At 37.1% G+C, this 9,336-nt stretch overlaps 1 long non-coding RNA gene across 1 annotated transcript; it reads right to left on the reverse strand.

Annotated features, from left to right (window-relative positions):
* Positions 1–1,107: 1,107 nt before the first annotated feature.
* LOC129409669 (uncharacterized) lies at positions 1,108–1,616 on the reverse strand. Its single transcript, XR_008632514.1, has 3 exons — positions 1,571–1,616; positions 1,256–1,385; positions 1,108–1,178 (listed from the first exon to the last, which is right to left on the reverse strand). It is a non-coding gene; the product is annotated as an uncharacterized LOC129409669 (long non-coding RNA).
* Positions 1,617–9,336: the final 7,720 nt, after the last annotated feature.

Below are 9,336 nucleotides of genomic sequence, written 5' to 3' on the forward strand. Positions count from 1 at the left end.
TGACTCTTAAAGGGCCCATATTACGCTATTTTCCGATCTATGTTATAATGTTGTTTCCTCATCACAAACACCCTTGGAGTTGAGTTTTGTTTCATTCATACGTTTGACACACAAATCCTGCATATTTAAAGTACTTCTCTTAAACAGAAATCACTACTGAACAACAAGTAAAAGATAGCTGCTAACTTGAAAACTACCCCTTTATGATATCAGAAAGTGGAACAGAGCATTTTGAGTTGTGGAGATGCAGACAGGCTAATGATAAAGGATTATTCAAACATGTGTGAATGAAACAAACAGGTATGTTTTTGGACATTATAACATGGCTAAAAGAGTCCATTGTGCCCTAATCCTAAAAACGACAAAATATTTGATCAGAAGTGTTTTTCATTTAAACTATGATGGCATTTTTAGGGCTTAAAATGCAAAAATCTGAAACCACCCTCCAGAGTGGCAATGTTGAATACGCTGCGGTAGCGTTTCTGTCTACGCTGCCCAAGAAGCAAAACTCTGCTCAGATCTGCTCACATCTTGTACGCATTTACATCACATACACTGAAAAAAAAAAGTTGCTGGATTTGCGTAAAAAAGTTATGGACAGCGGTTGCACGCAATAAAATTATGTTTAGGCTTTGAAACTTTTTTCGATCCCCTCTACACATATTTTTCTCAGAACATGAACATCACTTTTTTATGTTGATGAAATTTGAACAAATCATGCTGAATATGCATATTTATCTTATGGTACCTTATCATGAAATGTATAAGTATGTATAATTTAATTTAATTGATCTAATTCTGTAAAAGAATACAAAAACAGTCTTTAGTTTTCCACAGTTCTGTATTGTCTTAAACAGAATCAAACACACAGAGAGCACAGGGACAGAGATACACAGTTTGGAGCTGGACAGTGTGAAGATTTATTCCAGTGAAGAAGCTCTGGTCTCTGCCTGTGGACACAGGAATAACACATGATGATCACATTCTGATGATCTACTCTGTTGTACATGTTTAAATACACTTAAAGTACTTATTACTACAATAACGGACCAGAACAGAAGAACAAGAACATTAGAACTGTATCTGCAGAAACAAAACTCACCATGTGCTGCTTTTCTTCCTCTAAACACAGTAACAGGGAGGGCATCTGGTATAAAGTCTCCTAATGCCACATCACCCTGTAGAAACACGATAACTGTTTCAATAGGAAGTTCATTTTGAAAAAATTTTAAATAATTTTAGTTGGTTTACTTACTTTGTTCATCTGTGGTCTGTGTTTTGTTGATTCTCAAACATCTTCCTTTTTTCTGAAACATCAACTATAACATTCATGAACTTCCCCACAGCTCCAGCAGAGCTCTGGACGTCACTCTTTGTAGACGACTCTGGAAGCAACACATTAAATCTTAGTACAACTGTCACACTCTTGGAGATGGACAGTCAAAAACAATTTAGTTTCAAGCTGTCCTTACATTAACTCTAATTTCAAATAAAACAACACAAACATGTTTTAACAATGACGACATTCTAGGCCGGAGAAGCACATAATAAAATCTTTGAAAAGTCTTACCTCCAGATCAGTTCTCATAATCCTCCTGCTCCACACTGTGTGTCCTCTGCTCATCTAACTGTCCTGTGTCCTGTTACATTTGAATTTTCCCTCCAAAAGTTTTGGGGAGGAGAATTCCAGAGGGAGGAGCCTCACCAGAGATTATAATAAAGGCATGTTTCCTTGCAACCTGATTAAAACATGCAGGTCTCACATCGGCCACAATCAAGCGATGTTTGTAAGATTTAAACATGCTTGACAGAGAAACGTAAAAAAGTGATGTTATTGTTGTCAAATTTGTTTTTGCAATTTGAGCAACCCCTCTCGGACCGTTTTTTCAGTGTACATACAGTACACAGAAACAAACATGGAGCTATGGCCGCCTGGCATGCATACCCAATCGAATTCCACACACTTTTGCATTACCGTATGCACGCAGATTTCATCCCGAAAATGCTCCTCTAAACCTGTAATAAAAAGTGAAGATGTGATGCCACTTTGGTGTCTTCTGTTCAGATGTCATCATATAAACGTAGCCTCAGACATTACTGAACCTTATTGCAGTCAAGTCAAAGGCAAAAGGAGCTCTATCAATCAATGTTTTTGCATCAAATGAACTGAATAGTTCCACTGCAATACATATACACACAAGTGATGTTTAAAAAGTAAATAGACAATGGGACCTGTAATTTACTATTTGCATTTAATACAAATTCTTTATATCTTCTAATATTTGTTTCACACATTTTACCTGTATAATTTAATGACAAAAATCAGCTGGTTGTATTTAAAGGTGCACTGAGTAACTTTTGAGGTTGGGCTACTATGGAGATATTGGTTTGCCAGTAATGTTCCACAGTATGGTATTAAACTTATATAAGATGCAGTTATTAAATTATGAGTGTTTTTATTGGTCAAAAATAACTTTAAAAACACACATTCTGACTTTGAGTGGGGTCACCTCTTCACTGATCTCACCTGTAAATTGACCTTGTGGCATCTCCTGTTTGTTTCCATGGAGATTTAAAAGTTTAATGTCATACTTTGGAATATTCTAGGTAAAGTAATAACTCCATGGAGACAAGTAGACAACTGTCAGAATAGTTACACAGTGCACCTTTAAGTAAGATCTATGTAGACAATGTGTATCCGTGTATATGTTGTTGTGGGCGTTTTAAGATGCATACAGATAAATGTATATTAAAGTACATTTTCTGACCAAAAATTTCTGATCTTCCATACTGGTTTTGGTGGATGCCTCCCCTTCCCTACCTTAATACATTTAAAGAACACACATAAAAGCAGTATTCAAACGCCCGTGCTGCAGTTGCTCTTGTCTGACCTGTCTGTGGGTTTGGACAGGGCCAGTGAGCCAGAGGCCGCCGCCCTGCTTGAAATGGTCCAAAATAATCGCATTCCGCGCTCTCCTCCATCTTGTGCGTCGCCGTGGTGATCCCGGGCCGCCCTCTGAGATTTGGGTCACTTTAGATCTATTGACCCTACACGCGCAGCCGGAGTCAGCTGCGGGGCCACTGTGACAGATGCTGACTGCTGCCCCACTCAGATGAATTCTTTTGTCTGTTGATGACTCAGTGTCTGTAAAACCGTGTCTGTCTCTCTACAGTTTTTCTAAATTGGTATAACACTATTCTTAAATAAATAGCACACATTTTCCTAAACATTGCACAAAGTTTTGAAACTAAAATTCTTCAAACACTGCACCCTTTGCCCAAAAAACTATGTAACACAATGCACAGCTAAACAGTGATGCATCTGTGTGTTGGTATAATAAAACTGCAAACACAAATACAGACACAAAGAATGGCAGTTCTCATGAAAAACATACATATTTAAGAAAAGAACAAAAGTAAAAGGATCTGTTAACCTGAAAACTGCCCCTACATGACTTCACAAGGTGGAACAGAGTATTTTGAGTATTGGAGATGTAGACAGACTAATAAAGAGTGTGAATGAAACAAAACAAAATTTCTACTCAAGGAGGCTTAAAGCTCACAAGAGTCAATATATTGCGAGGAGAAAAAAACAAAAACAAAAAAACAAACAAACATAAATGTCAAGTTGCTATTTGTTAACTTTCAATAAGCAAAAATTTAAAAGGTCCACCAAAAACAGTTAAAGAAATATCCTCTGATCTAATCTAAAACAGAAATTATTATTATAAAATGATTCTAAATATGTAAATGAGCTTTGAAGAGCTAGAGTGCATGCATAATATCCATAGATAGTATCCATATTACACACACTTTATAAGATCTTCATATGTAAATATGTAGTCCAGCTTTTAGCTTGGGGTTAATGCTGCTGCACTGCAGCTGACTCTTGTTTTTGCTAACACAAGCTAGTAAATAACATCTGGCAGTTTAAGTTTGAAAGTTGCCATTAAGACACTTACTGAATTGTCAAAAGAAAACATAGACAAAAGCTCTATTTGAAGAAATGTAATGAGGCGTAGCTGGCACATCTGACATTGCAGTGCACCAGTAGGGGTATTAGCAGCAAACTTCTGCTAGCATACTGCACAACAACACAGCGACTAGGCTTAATCATTCAGAGACCTTATGTACACCCGACTCTAGGCTGCAGTAATCAAAGCTGAATGCATTTAACGTGTTATTTTTTATGTTTCTAATACATAACATCACTACACTGATGATTTACACAGTCAGTTCATTCACTCATGATGTTATTGAGCAGGTGTCTGCAATGCAATTTCTAATTCAACTTTATCAGATAATTCAATTAGAGAAGCTCTGCATGAAGCACAGAGCTGCTCCTACAGATGTGGCAGTCCAACAGTGTGGGGAGGGCGCTGGCGTTGTCAGACAGTATTGTGTTTTGCATGTGTGTACAGTGTGTCACAGTTTGTGTAACCTTTGGCCTGTATAATGTATCGAATGAATGAAATTAGTTGTGGATATTTGTTTGATGACAGAGTGAAAATGTTCATCCATATGTTGGTCCAGAGGTTGTCATCGGTTATCTGTAGGTCTTGTTCCCACTTACTAGTATGTGTGGGAAGAGAGATAGTGGTTTTTGCCGTCAAATTAATAAATTTTAATTTTGTAAATAGGGAGAGAGGGTGAGAGAGAGGTACTTTATTGACCCAGGGGCAAATTCAAATTCCCTCAGTCAAAGGTAGGGCTGCCAACGGTCCCTTGAAAAACAGAATCGTCCCTCATTCAGAAACAAAAGTACATGTCCCATATTGAATTGATTGAAAAGGGACGCACTTTGTCCCGTATTACCCTTGAGAATCAAAAATAGTGTGTAGTCAATGGAATGAATGAATACATGGCGCTTTTTAAGAAATTTTACAATAAACATATTCTCAGCCTCTCCTGCTCTGAGACCAATGAGCTGACAGCACACTCACATCCCGCTCATCATCTCATTGGTTGAGGTTGCTTGCTTTGCGAAAAAGATACCGGAAAACAACAAAGCAGCATGGACGACAGTGACGCCGACAGTGCTTTACAGTGTTCTGTCGAAACCATAGTCAAAGATATGTCAAGGTTGGTGTCGAAATGGTCCATTCCTTCAATGTATTTCTTCTGGAAGGTCTTCTGCCGCATTTGCTGCCAGATTTGGTGTAAAAAGCTTGCAGCATCGGTCTCTAGGGATACAGGAAAAACAAGGTGGAAATTTGCTGAACTACTGATGATTAAAAGCTCACAATATGATGTTAAAAATCTGTAATAGAAGACTTTTTTTTTTTTTTTTATTGAATGCTTACAATTTTAGACATTATATGAGGCAATTTGATGTCTGATTTTTTTTTTTTAGCCATTTGTATAGAGGATTTCTCCATAATGCACAAAGCCATACATCCTTATAATCTAAATTAAATGCTTTATCGACAAATAAAAAGTTTGGTTGACTAAGACACCATCGACTAAAGGACCAAAGACCTTTGCCGATCGTTTCTGCAGTTTTCCAAGGGGCAATGCATATGAGCCTACTCAAGATTTTCTGCCTTCTCACGCCAAGTGCGGCGTTTGTTTGTCTGGGAGCGTCGCCAGTCCTTCCATTAGTCCTTTTGGCCCAGGTGAACGGTAATTAAACAGAAATGAGCTGACTCGGCATTCAGCATCCCGACAGTTTGCAGCTAAGCATCAGTATATATTTTATTCTTTTTTTTTTCATGCATCTATCTACAGTATATATCTCTTCTTCTATCCACCCATTTGTTGTGATAGAGCTAGTCATACTGAAAGGACAAAAATAAATAAATAATAAATAAAAAAATAATGATAGATAATGTAGCGAAGATTAAGCCTGGCAACATACTTCAAATCGGCCATGTTTAATAACCAGAAATATTTCCACTCAAGGCAGAAAAATGGGGACTAATGCAGTGAAGAGAGGATGATAAAGCAAGGAAAGTAATTTAGTTTGTTTTGTAGCCAGGGCACTTCAATGAACAATCAGTAAATATTGCGAGGGCTGACAGTGGCGAGTTGAAGTACACGCTGCAAATTCTCCTTCACATTTTTGTTTTTAGCTGTAAATATGAAATAATCTGTACATAAAATAAACATGCACAGACAAGTACTGCACGTTGTCCTTCTACTGTTATTACATATGACTATTTCTGTATTTATTAGAGACAGTACAGAGATATTGTAAAAGAAGCCCCTGTCTTAGAAATGAGACGTCTGTGTGTTGTCGCAGAGTTCTTTTCTCAAACAGAAAACACTCCACTTTGTTCCACCTTGAATCTGCCTTGAAATTCATTTGTTTTTCAAAATAAAAACAAAAGTAAGAAAATGAAAAAAACAACAATTTTCTTCATTATTTGTCTCCAAAATCAAAATGAAAAAACAGATAACAATTAGTTTTTAGTTTTCAATTTAGTATTTAAATGCATAATGGAAAAAAAACTAATAATGGCAGTTTCCCGTTTCCGTGACTTAAACTGTGATGCCGGACTTTGCGCCGCATATGGACTGAACCAGGACTGATCCCAGGACTAAAACAGGACTAAAACAAGACTAAACCAGGTCTAAACCAGGACTGAACCAGGACTAAACCAGGTCTAGACCACTACTAAACCAGGACTAACCTGGTCTCAGTCCCGGTCTGGTCCCGGTCTCAGTCTTGATCACCAGACAGTCTATGTGGGCCCTGGTTTAGACCTGGTTTAGTTTTGGTTTAGTCCTGGTTCAGTCCTGGAATCAGTCCTGGTTCAGTCCTGGAATCAGTCCTGGTTCAGTCCTGGTTTATTTCTGGTTTAGACCTGTTTTAATCCTGTTTTTGTCCCGTTTTAGTCCGACATCACTGTTTATGTCATGGAAACGAGAAACGGCCGTTATCTTTTTTTTTTTTTTTTTTTTTTTCCATTCTTCATTTACACACAAAATTGAAAACTGAAAAAAAAAAAAAAAAATCTTATTCGTTTTTTCATTTTGGTTTTGGAGACAAATAATGAAGAATTTTTTTTTTTGTTGTTTTCTTATTTTTGGTTTTATTTTGAAAAACAAATGAACGAATGATACACGCATTCACCTTGTAATGTCATGTGGCAATACAGGAAGTGCTCCACTGTGTTTTTAAAGTCCACACACCTTCACTAGAATTATTTGGATAATTTCAGCTCTGGAATTCCCGATCTCTACTGAAGAAACGTTAAAATGTAGCTGTTAACTTGAAAACTACCAGTACATGACATCACCAGGTGGAACAGAGCATTTTGACCTTTGGAGATATAAAACAGTTTAATAATAAAGAGTTACTCAGAATGTGTAAATGAAAAAAAAAAAAAAAACACAACTTCAGGTATGTTTTTGATGAAGGTAATAACATTGTAACATCGCTTAAAGCTCACAAAAGTCAATTTTAGGTAACATAGGTCCTTTAATCCATGCTTTTCTTTTTGTTTACATCCTTCAGATTGATAAAGTAAAACCAAGGAAGCAAGTGCAAGAAATTTAAATAAAAAATAGCGATGCAAAATTTGATTAATTGGATAAGAATGAGGGACAGTGCTCTATCTCATGCTCATATAGGCCCATTGGGGAGGAAGGCAGAAGACAGACCTGGTGAGATACTGCTGAGGCTGCGTTGGAGGGGATTACTGTATTGTAGTCTTTCCATGCACAGTCTTGAGCCCACTGTGCTTTGATCAGACAGAGGATCACACCACCCCACTGCGACTGCTGGAAAACACTGATATATACAGTATGGCCTGGGATTGGTGCTTCTTAGTGATTGAAGAACTATCTATCACAGAGGTTTCATATCCTTATTTGTGCTTACGTATTTTCTGTATATCAAAATATATATACATCAAAATGATCAATATAACATTATGGACAAACTAGCTATAGATTTCATCCATATTTTCAAGACCACACTTGGATTATGTAAATAGAAAATGGAAGCACATGCAAATTCAGTATGAGTTCAAAGCTATGATCTTTCCTTTAGTCAAGTGTGTTAAAGGGGACATATTATATCACATCAACTTTTATGAGCTTTAAAATACTTGTCTTATACTGGTTTTCCTAACCTTGAGCAGCAAGATGAATACTTATGTAGTGGGGTTGTCTGTTGTGTTTTTACTTAACTCCTATCTCTGCCTAGCCTGATTCATCAGCTGGTTTAATTTCATGGAAACCGTCTGACCTCACAGCATTAGGATTTGTTCACTCGACGGTAGACTAATACTTTTTTTATTAATTCAACCAATCGTTGATATTTGGTCGTGACGTATGTAATGCTCCAGCACGCTCAGTGGTGTCCAAGTAATTGCCAGCACAACAGCAAACAAAGCAGAGAGAGAACATGTCTGTTAACGATCATTGTCATTTCTGCGAGATGATCTTGCAAATCAAAGGTGCAATAAAAAATGTGAAGTTTGTATTTGACAAAGGAAATCCAGAGGAGGATAGTGTATGCAGTCTGCTATCACATCTCAGGTTGGTTCAGCTCTTCTCTGATTGGCCGGAGCGAGATCAACAACTTCCGGGGTTCTTGCAAACCGTCTCGTGTATTCCAATTCCTGATCTAGTCACTGGAGAGAAATGAAACTGAGCGGAGGCACTAGGTGGCGCCAGCTTGGCTAATCTCCGCCCACAGTTTGGGTTCAAAAATGTCCTGTAATCATCAAATATAATAACAAATCAGCTGCTTGCTACAGTGAAATGCCACTATGAAAAGGTGGAGCTTTTTAGTTTTGTAGTTTTGAACAGGAAGTCAATGGACCTATTTCTATTTTTAAAGATCCTATATTACTCAAAATTTACTCTTTTAAGCTTTAAACCATGTTAGAATGTTGTTACCACATCGAAAACATACCTGAAGTTGTGTTTTGTTTCATTCACACATGTCTGAGTAATCCTTTATCATTAGTCTGTCTACATTTCCAAAGCTTGACATGTTTTGCCCCACCTTGTGATGTCATTTAGTGGTAGTATTCAAGTTAACAGCTCTGTACAGTAAAGATTGTCAATTCCAGGTCTGAGATTATCCAAATGATTATAGTGAAGGTGTATGAAGTTTAAAAACACAGTGGTGCACTTCATGTATTATCACATAACATCATAAAATGGAAAAGAGTGTTTTCTGTTAGAAGAACTCAGCCTAAATATGCAGGGTTTGTGTGTTAAACATGTGTAAATGAAACAAAACACAACTCCAGGTATGCTTAGATCAGAAAATAGTGTAATATGAGCCATTTAACCAAATTTAAAATCACTAAAACATCAATGTATTACCATGATACTGCATATCATCTTATTCATCTCAGTAAAAAAGTGAATTATGAG

Source organism: Boleophthalmus pectinirostris, unplaced genomic scaffold, assembly GCF_026225935.1.
Source record: "Boleophthalmus pectinirostris isolate CB_2022bp ecotype Guang Dong unplaced genomic scaffold, ASM2622593v1 HiC_scaffold_20, whole genome shotgun sequence".
Classification (NCBI taxonomy): domain Eukaryota; kingdom Metazoa; phylum Chordata; class Actinopteri; order Gobiiformes; family Gobiidae; genus Boleophthalmus; species Boleophthalmus pectinirostris.